Source organism: Pteropus alecto, unplaced genomic scaffold, assembly GCF_000325575.1.
Source record: "Pteropus alecto unplaced genomic scaffold, ASM32557v1 scaffold171, whole genome shotgun sequence".
Taxonomy (NCBI): Eukaryota; Metazoa; Chordata; class Mammalia; order Chiroptera; family Pteropodidae; genus Pteropus; species Pteropus alecto.
The window spans coordinates 430,543-439,248 of NW_006431925.1; the positions used below are offsets into that span (position 1 = coordinate 430,543).

General features: G+C 38.4%; 1 long non-coding RNA gene across 1 annotated transcript; it reads right to left on the reverse strand.

The window, feature by feature from the left end:
* Position 1: 1 nt before the first annotated feature.
* Positions 2 to 876, reverse strand: LOC107195312. Its single transcript, XR_001516423.2, has 3 exons — positions 650 to 876; positions 297 to 389; positions 2 to 77 (listed from the first exon to the last, which is right to left on the reverse strand). It is a non-coding gene; the product is annotated as an uncharacterized LOC107195312 (long non-coding RNA).
* Positions 877 to 8,706: the final 7,830 nt, after the last annotated feature.

Sequence of the window (8,706 nt, forward strand, 5' to 3'; positions counted from 1 at the left end):
AGGGGCAGAGGAGCCTCCTCTGGAGATCCCCGGGCAAGGATCACCATTGAGAACTTTTCCTCCTTTGGCTGCTTGTTCTAAGATAAGGATAGAGAGACTGTGTGGAGGAAAAAGATACCGGAAAAAGAAAATCTGACCCCAATTCTTGCAGCCCTTTTAATGTTCTACATCACACACACTCAGGCCCTAAAATTTCCAAGCTATTCTCTAATTTCTCAACTCCTCCCACCTGATTCTTTTCTATTCTGCTTTCTCAGGCTATTTTCTCCCTGCTACAATATTCCCAGGGTACATACCCAGCTGAAGGGGATGGGATGGTAAGCCTGGGAAAAGCTACAGGCCAGGGGCTTAGAGGCTGTCAACTGGGGACAAGGAAGTTCATGGGGATACTGTAAATACACATAAAAGACATGAGGTAAGATAAAAGAACCACGAATCATAAAACTGAAAAACAGAGTTAAATGTTCAGGAAGGGCTAGGGATAAGGGAGCGCAGGAGCAGGGAGTAGGGAGAGCAGGGCAACCACTAAGAAATTAAATAGGGACAAAAAGCAGTGGAGGGTGGGTGGCTTAGTTTTGCACTCTCACTTGTCCTGGCTACAGTTGAGCTCAGATCTTTGCGAGCTGGGAAAGGTAGAAGTAATACTCACTGGGGCAAAGACGAAACCAGGTTGAGGGTCCAGAGGTGACTTCTTTTTCCTTGAAAGCAAAGAAAATCAAAAAAATTAAGCTGGGCCTGAGGAGTCTATACCCACAAGTCAATCTCTGCACTCAGTCAATTGAGGATTCCTTTAACATTCAATTCTGGTAATTATTAACTATGTTCTTTGAGTTAAGTTGGAGATTTCTCTAATACTCCAAGCAAAGAACTTTCTCTCTGCTGCAGGAAAGGCAGGAACTTGGCACGTAGGATGGTGCTCTCCTTGTCAGCAACTCCGCTCTCAAAAAATCCCACCCCAGGACAATTATATTTATGATTATACACTTACTCATACAGTCCCAGAGTGATAAAATTTTTGGCTCAGCAATGTCCCAGATCAGGAGATGCAACCTTTTTTTTTAAAGGCCCACAGAGTAGGTAAAATTCATTTCTGTCTCAGCTATTTGACTCTGCCATTTGTAGTGTGAAAACAGCCATACACAACAGACACTCAAATAAGCCTCGCTCATACAAGCACAGGTGGCAGGCCGGATTTGATCCACAGGCCCTAGTTTGCCAACCACTACCCTATATCATAATGACTTTACATGTCTACTATCCTTAGAGTCACCCTTACCATTGTATGACAGTCTCTTCAGTTTTTGATGGAGTACCGCTAATTGGTGACAGAGGTGATGGTATGTGTGTGTGTTGGGGGCGGGAGAGGTGCAGAGGGAGAAAGGAAAGACTCTTATCTTAAGGACCAGGTCCCTGGCTTCCATGAGAAGGCAGTGCCCAGTTTTGTTCCATTCTCCACCAGTATCTGTTCACAAAGGGAAAAACAAGCAGAAGCTCTGAAGCACATGAAAACATATGAGGGGAACCAAAGTTTTACCAGCCTGCCTTTTTGGGATATTGATTTTGAGCTGTTTATACAGAAACAAAAGATTTAGAAAAAACCTTTAACCCTCCCCTTCCCTGCCTAAGAGATTCGGATGGAAAGGCCTACCCCAGGAAAGGAATCTTAGAACATTGCCTTAGCTTAATTTGAATTAAGTATGGTAAATAAGAGGGCTTCAGCAATGTCCTAAGATTGAATTAAGTATGGTAAATAAGAGGGCTTCAGGCTGAGACCTGTTAGCTAGATACATCTCCCCGCCCCCTGGGTCCCATGGTTTCTGAGTTGCTTCGTAAGAATTTGCCTGCCATGTGTGTTCTGCTCTTCTTCACCTACCTATAAATTTCCCATTCTCACTTCTGAAATCTAAAACCCATTCTCCTTCCTTTTCTTCTTTGGCCATAATGTCAAATATATACAATGTTGCTTTACCATCTTTGGAATTTTCATGAATATGTGAATTTCCCATGTGCGTGTATTAAAAATTTGATTTTCTCCTGTTGATCTGTCTATTAATTTATTAGCCCAGCTAGAACTTAGAAAGTGAAAGGAAAAGTTTCGTTTTTTTTTTTGTTTGTTTGTTTGTTTTAGCCCCACACATAAGTGTCAGTAGTAGCTCTTTAGGAGCATTCACAGATGGAATAGTGGTTCACAGGAAATGGCATAATGTATAAAATGGGGATGGAGACCCGAAAGAGGGATGAAGGAAACTATGCTGGAGAAACATGGTCAAGAATGAAGACGGGCACCAATGAAGAGAAAAAAAGGTGTGAAACCCATGAAGCTGCTTTAGAACTTGAAGGGAAAACAGGGTTTTAACTCACCAGAAAATCACTCATCTTGTGCTGCAGGGTTTGGACTACCTCAGTACAGTCAGCCTTGCTGGGCAGCTCACTTAGGAAAGAGGCTGATATCACCACATTGCACTGTACCCAAGGACCAAGACAGGAACATGACAGTCCTGACAAGTCCTCCTTCTAAGAGCACAACGAAGTTCTATCTTCCTAAATTTCTTCTGCTGTCTTTTGTCTTCTAACACTTGATGCTGGGTTGCAAAGCCGAGGCCACAGTTTTCCATCTGCCAAATTTCACATACCCTATACACTGCCACTTGCCTTGAGTGATACAGGTAGAAACTGTCGAAAAAGACGCCTGGAACATAACGCTCCTCGGATTCTGAATCACATGTGGAGGAAAGGAGAGATGTGGCAACTATGAGTATATAGGTATAAATTGAAGTGATATCCTGATAAGAACAATCCCCTAGAATAAAGAAAAATGCTAGGAATAAAAATTAAAAAAAAAAAAAAAGAAAAGAAAAAAGAAAAATGCTAGGTTAGAGTGAAAAAATGTAGAGTAAACAGGTTCAGAACAGGTTTCCCCAAGATGAGCTGTGTTGGCATGTGAATTATTTTGAGTTGAAGGCAATTGAGACCCCATGAACTCAAGAGAAACTCGTACCTCTCCTGTAAAGAATTTAAATTAGGGGTCTTACTCATAAAGATTATGACCACAGATAACTTTTTATGACCTATCTATATGGTGGAGGAAAGTTCTAATTCCTAAATATCTGTTCTTATCTATATGAGAAGATTTTTCCTCCTCTATGAAGCTTCAGGGCACCTTACCTCACTCTTTGGCTGTTTGTCACATGTACCTCATTGTACCTTTGTTTTTTCCCTGAACCTCTCCTGCATGTGAGGGTCTCATATGTATGTAATTAAATTAGATTATTTGCTTTTGTTAATCTATCTCATGTCAATTTAATTATTAGACCAGCTGACAGAGCCTAGAAAGGTGGAGAAAAATCTCTCCCTCTCCACAAGGGTAAGCAACTATTAAAAAGGACAGAGAGAATATTGGGTCACTTGTCATGTTAATCTTACCCAACCCATCCACTTGAAATAGGCTTCAAGTTCTATCTTGAAGAAAACCTTACTGAGCAACATTAGGGCACTGTAGGGCAGGAGATCAATTTTTTTTTCTCTTGCTGCTACGGTTTTCTGCGTTATACTGGGTTGCTCCTGCTCTGAATTAGGATCCAGGATGAACCCAGCAGGAGGGTGGCACTCCTGAGGGTGAAAGTGGTGGCCTGACATAGCGGCTGAAAGGAGATCCTGACTCTTAGGATAGGGGCAAACGATTCGGCATTACGGCTAACAGGGGAGATTTTGACCTCTGCACAGGTTTGGGGTAAGACTTATGCAGTAAGTTATAAGAAAGTTTGGATTCCCAAGTTTATGAGACTTGATGGTGAAATTGACAGTTTACAGTAGCTAGGCTGACACTTAGAGCCCAAATTTTGTAAAGTAGTAGCACAAGTAAGTACGAAGTACATTGTCACATTTGTTCAGCAAGTTTCTCCTGAACATAAGATGCTTTAACATAAGGTGATTCTAGAAGCAGCGTTTTTTTTCTAGGCAACCTAGTTATACTCAGGAAGTTACATGTAACATCTTGTAGTCATAAATTTAGAGTGCTGCCTGTCTTCTACCCAAGGCTACGGCAAAGATATAACATAAATAATAAGTTTTAAATTAAAATTCTCAATAACTATTATACATTATTAAAATGATCTACTTTATGGGGAGAAAGAAGTTGTCATGCTAAGTGACATAACTGATTTATAAAAACAATTAAGGTTAAATTAGTCAAATAAATTGAGAAGTGTAAGCTTCCAGATACGTGTATCAAATGTCTTTGAAAAATTAGGAATATAGATTCAGTTATAGAATTAAAGAGCAAGACACAAAGAGTGAATTATTTCTCCTTAAATAATTCTAAATAATACTTAAATCGAATGTGCAAAGTTGGTGTATTGTTATCTCATCCATCTATTGGTTTGGGAAAAAATTTCACAAACTCCGTCCAGGAATTAGAGTAATGACCACAGTAAAATCTCCAAACACTTTTCTAAGTCTGGGGCTGCAATGACTTCTGGCAATGAATAGATATGGAAAGGAGATGGGACTTCTCTGATAAGCGGCTTTGGTTTGAGGACTCTCAGTGACCTTGCCAAACACTAAGAATTGCACAGCAGTCTAGGTTACTTTTGACTTTCCTTCCCTTTCTGCTTCACTTAGAGTCAGAATGGCACCACAGTCTGATGGCTCTCCCAGCCTCAGCTGGCTCTCTTCCCACTTTCTCTTCTGTCTTAGCTTCTGTTTCTCAGACTCACACATGGTTGAAGCCATAGGGGTAGATTAGTTATTCGAGGAGAATCATGGAATGAGAAGAGATTAAGAGCCAAAGAGAGATGCTTATAGGGCATGAATATTTAGGGAGTTGGGTAGAGAGTACCAGGAGAGAAAGCTAAAACAAGTGGTCAGATAAGCAGGCAGACAACAAAGGAGACTGGTGGTCTGGAACGAGCCATTACTGAGTGTGTTTCATTCCAGAGCTCTTTCTAAGCATGATAAAAGTTTAAAATTTACTAAAAATAAATAAAAAGACTTCTAAAATTAGAGGAAGAAAAAAGAGAGTTGTTAGGTCAGGACTGGTTTAATTGGCTTAAAAAATTCAATACTTAAAGACAAGATAAACAGACAATTAATTAAAATAGAAGTAATATCACAGTATATACATATATCAAAACATTATGCTGTACACCACATCTTAAACTTACACAATGTTATATGTCGATTATATCTCAATTAATCTGGAGAAACAAAGAAAAAAAAATGTTCAGGTAAAGGCAACTGTGTGTGCAAACGCCCTGGACAATACATTTGCTTTGAGTGATTAAAATAAAATAAAATAAAATAACAAAATAGAAGCAATAGAAAAAATATATTTTACCTGTTCTAATTTATAGAAATAAAAATTTTTAATAGAACTGATTTACCACTAAGGAAGTGGACTTCTGTTTTCACACATGTATTGCTTCCACTGTTTTCTATATATCTTTTCCCTTATTGTTCTTATCATATAATAACATAAGTAATATTGTTATAGCGCATGGAAAATATACTGTGTGGACGGATGGATAATATGTTTCCCGTAATTATGGGAATTGATGGAGAAACAGTTGAACTAAAATTAAAAATCTATGTACATGGATGAAAGAAGAATTTTTGAGTTACCCTAAAGAGAGAAAAGGGCTGCTAGACCATCTAAAGAAAAAATATGGCAAACAGAAATGAAATCAGCAACAGAGGTAGAACAAGTAGAAAGTCACAGAGCCCAATTCTTCTAGTGCTCATTCAATGAACAACCCACAGACAGGGGCTGTGATGGTTAATTTTATGTGTCAACTTGCAAGGGCCTTGGGATGCTCAGGCATTTGATCAAACATTATTCTAGGTGAGTCTGGGAGGGTGTTTCTGGATAAGAATAACATTTAAATTGGAATAAAAGAGAGAGCCCTCTCTACTGTGGGTGATCCTCATGCAATCAGTTGAAGGCATGAATAGAACACAAAGACATCATCCCTTGCGTAAGAGCAAATCCTCTTGCCTAACTACCTTAAGTTGGACGTCAGTTATTTCCTGCCTTTGGGCTCATACTGGAACTTCAGCTTCTGGGCTTTCAGCTTGCCTGCTTTCAGACTGGAACTTATACCATACTGCTCTCTGGTGCTCAGACCTTTGAACTTGGACTAGATCGTATATCATTAGTTTTCCTGGGTCTCTAGTTTGCTGACTACAGATCTTGGGACTTCCAGCCTTCATAATCATGTAATCATGTGAGCCAATTCCTTATAATAAATCTCTATTATCCATCTGTCTGTCTGTCTGTCTATCTGTCATCTATCTACTTATCTATCTACTAAGATAACTTGAAGTTACCAGGACCACAATAAAATGACTTTGCCACATCTTGAGTGTACACACACACACACACACACACACACACACTATTGGTTCTGTCTCTCTGAATCTTACAAAACAGGGTCTTTGCTAAAGATCCACAGAGTAGGTTCCATAAGGGCATTATTGGTCCCTATGAGCATAATGGTCTATTAAAATACTGCCTCTTATGTTACTGATTCTGCCTCTTAAATATTTCTTAAACATACCCCTCCTCTTTACTCAAAATGCCACTACTTTTTTATTTTTTGCTTTTGCTATTTAAATGAGGTCTCTGCCAACAGCTTCTTCCGCCAAAAATTTTTTTCAAAATGCAAGTCTGATAATATATTTTAATTGTCTAAAGTCTTTCCATGGATTCTAATAGTGTTTTGTTTTGTTTTTTCTCAATCTAGGTGTTGGCTACACAGGTGTGTTTTGTTTTGCAAAATTCATAGAGTTGTAAATCTGAGTTGTGTACCTTAATGTATATATGACTTCATTGAAAGGTTAAATTTAAAAATCTCCTCACAGTTTCTCATCGTACCCAGGATTGAGTCAAACTCTTAGGTTGGTATTTAAAGGCTTTTATGAGTCTGTCTTTCCAAATTGTCTCTCCTCCATCTACCCACACCTAATTATTTGTGACCTACAAATAAACTATCTGTTTTTTTTTCACTATTTACCTTTGCTCTGCCTAGAATGCCCTTTCATCATTGTCCATCTTCTTAGCTATTATTCCTCACTTAACAATAGACCCAGGTGCCATCTTCTGTGACAATTTTTAATCTGTTAAGGCATTTCTTCTTCATGTGCCCAAAGTACGCTGCACACACCTCTAACACAACATTCATCATTGCTATACCTATTTATTTTTATTTCTGACTCTTCCATTAGATGATAAATTCTTCTATGGCTAGGAGCATGTCATAAAAAATTTTCTCCAATATTGTGTTTGATATATACTGCAAATCCCACAAACATGTTTTGGTTACATGAATGGGGAACACAGATTGAGAAAATGTAATAAATAATTTATATTTTTAAAATAAATTACGATTTAATTGAGTAATTAAAATATAAACACAGTCTACGGCCATGCCACCCTGAATGTGCCCGATCTCATCTGATCTTGGAAGCTAAGGTTGAGCCTGGGTAGTGCTTGGATGGGAGACCTCCTAGGAATACCAGGTGCTCTGGGCGTTAAAAAAATAAAAATAAAAATAAATAAAAAAACACACATAAAAGATTACATGAAAATATGATGCAAAAATAAACTAATCACAATTAATGTTTTGTTAAATGTTGAATCAAAGGAATGACCCATAAGTGATACAGCAGAGGAGAAAAGTGATCAGACCATGAGTCAGTAGAGACTCGACACCTAGATCTAAGGAGTTACACAGAATTTGAATTGTTGGGGGTAAAAAAAGAAAGATACTCTAGTAATGAGGATCACTTAAAGTATCTAGGAAGAAATGGTCGAGTAAATAGAACAATTCCACTACATATCTTTTTTTAAGATAAAAGACAATTGATAAAACAGAAAATTCAGTCTAGGAAAGAAAATTTGTAGGAAAGATGATATGCTACATTTTGGACATATTGAGTCTGAGGTGCCTGCAAAAGACCAAATAGAGCTGTTTGGGAAGTGGTTAGAGATCTAGTCTGCATTTTAAGAGAGAAGAGATACAAATTTGCTAGCCAGTCTCGTGTAAACCAATGAATTGATCTAAAAAACAAACAAACAACAAACAAACAAACAAACAAACAAAAACAACAAAGGGAAGGAGTTAACAATGGATCCTTGAGGAAAATCTATATTTAAGAGATAAAAAGAAGACATGCCAAAAAAAAAAAAAAGAAACCCGGTGAGTGTTAAGAAGATAGGAGGAACTCTGAGGATTGGAGGAGTCACAGGACCAAGGGAGAAACATTTTTGAGAATCAGGGGGTTGTTGGTAGTGGCAAATGTATCACAGAAGCCAGCAGGGCTAAGAATTACAATGAGGCTATTAGATTTTGTTTTCAAGAGTTAAATGATGATCTTCAAGATAGTTATTTCAGTAGAGTTCTAAAGACTGAAAATAGTACAGTGAGTCGAAGAATTAGAAGGAAGTTAGAAAAGCAAGGCAAATCTCTCTCAAGAAGAATGGTGTAAGGAAAGGGGAAAGTTGCCTAGAGAGATTAGAAGAGCTAAAGAAGGCCTTTTTCCTTGATGTAGTACTTGAGAATGTTGTACATAGAAAGAAAGGTTTTTCCACCTCCCCCTCCATGCCCCGACCCAGAAAGAAGTGGAAGATGCCAGAGAGAGAGAGAGTGACAGACAGAGAGACAGACAGGGTCAGGGAGAGAGAGAGACAGAGAGGGACGGAGACAGAGA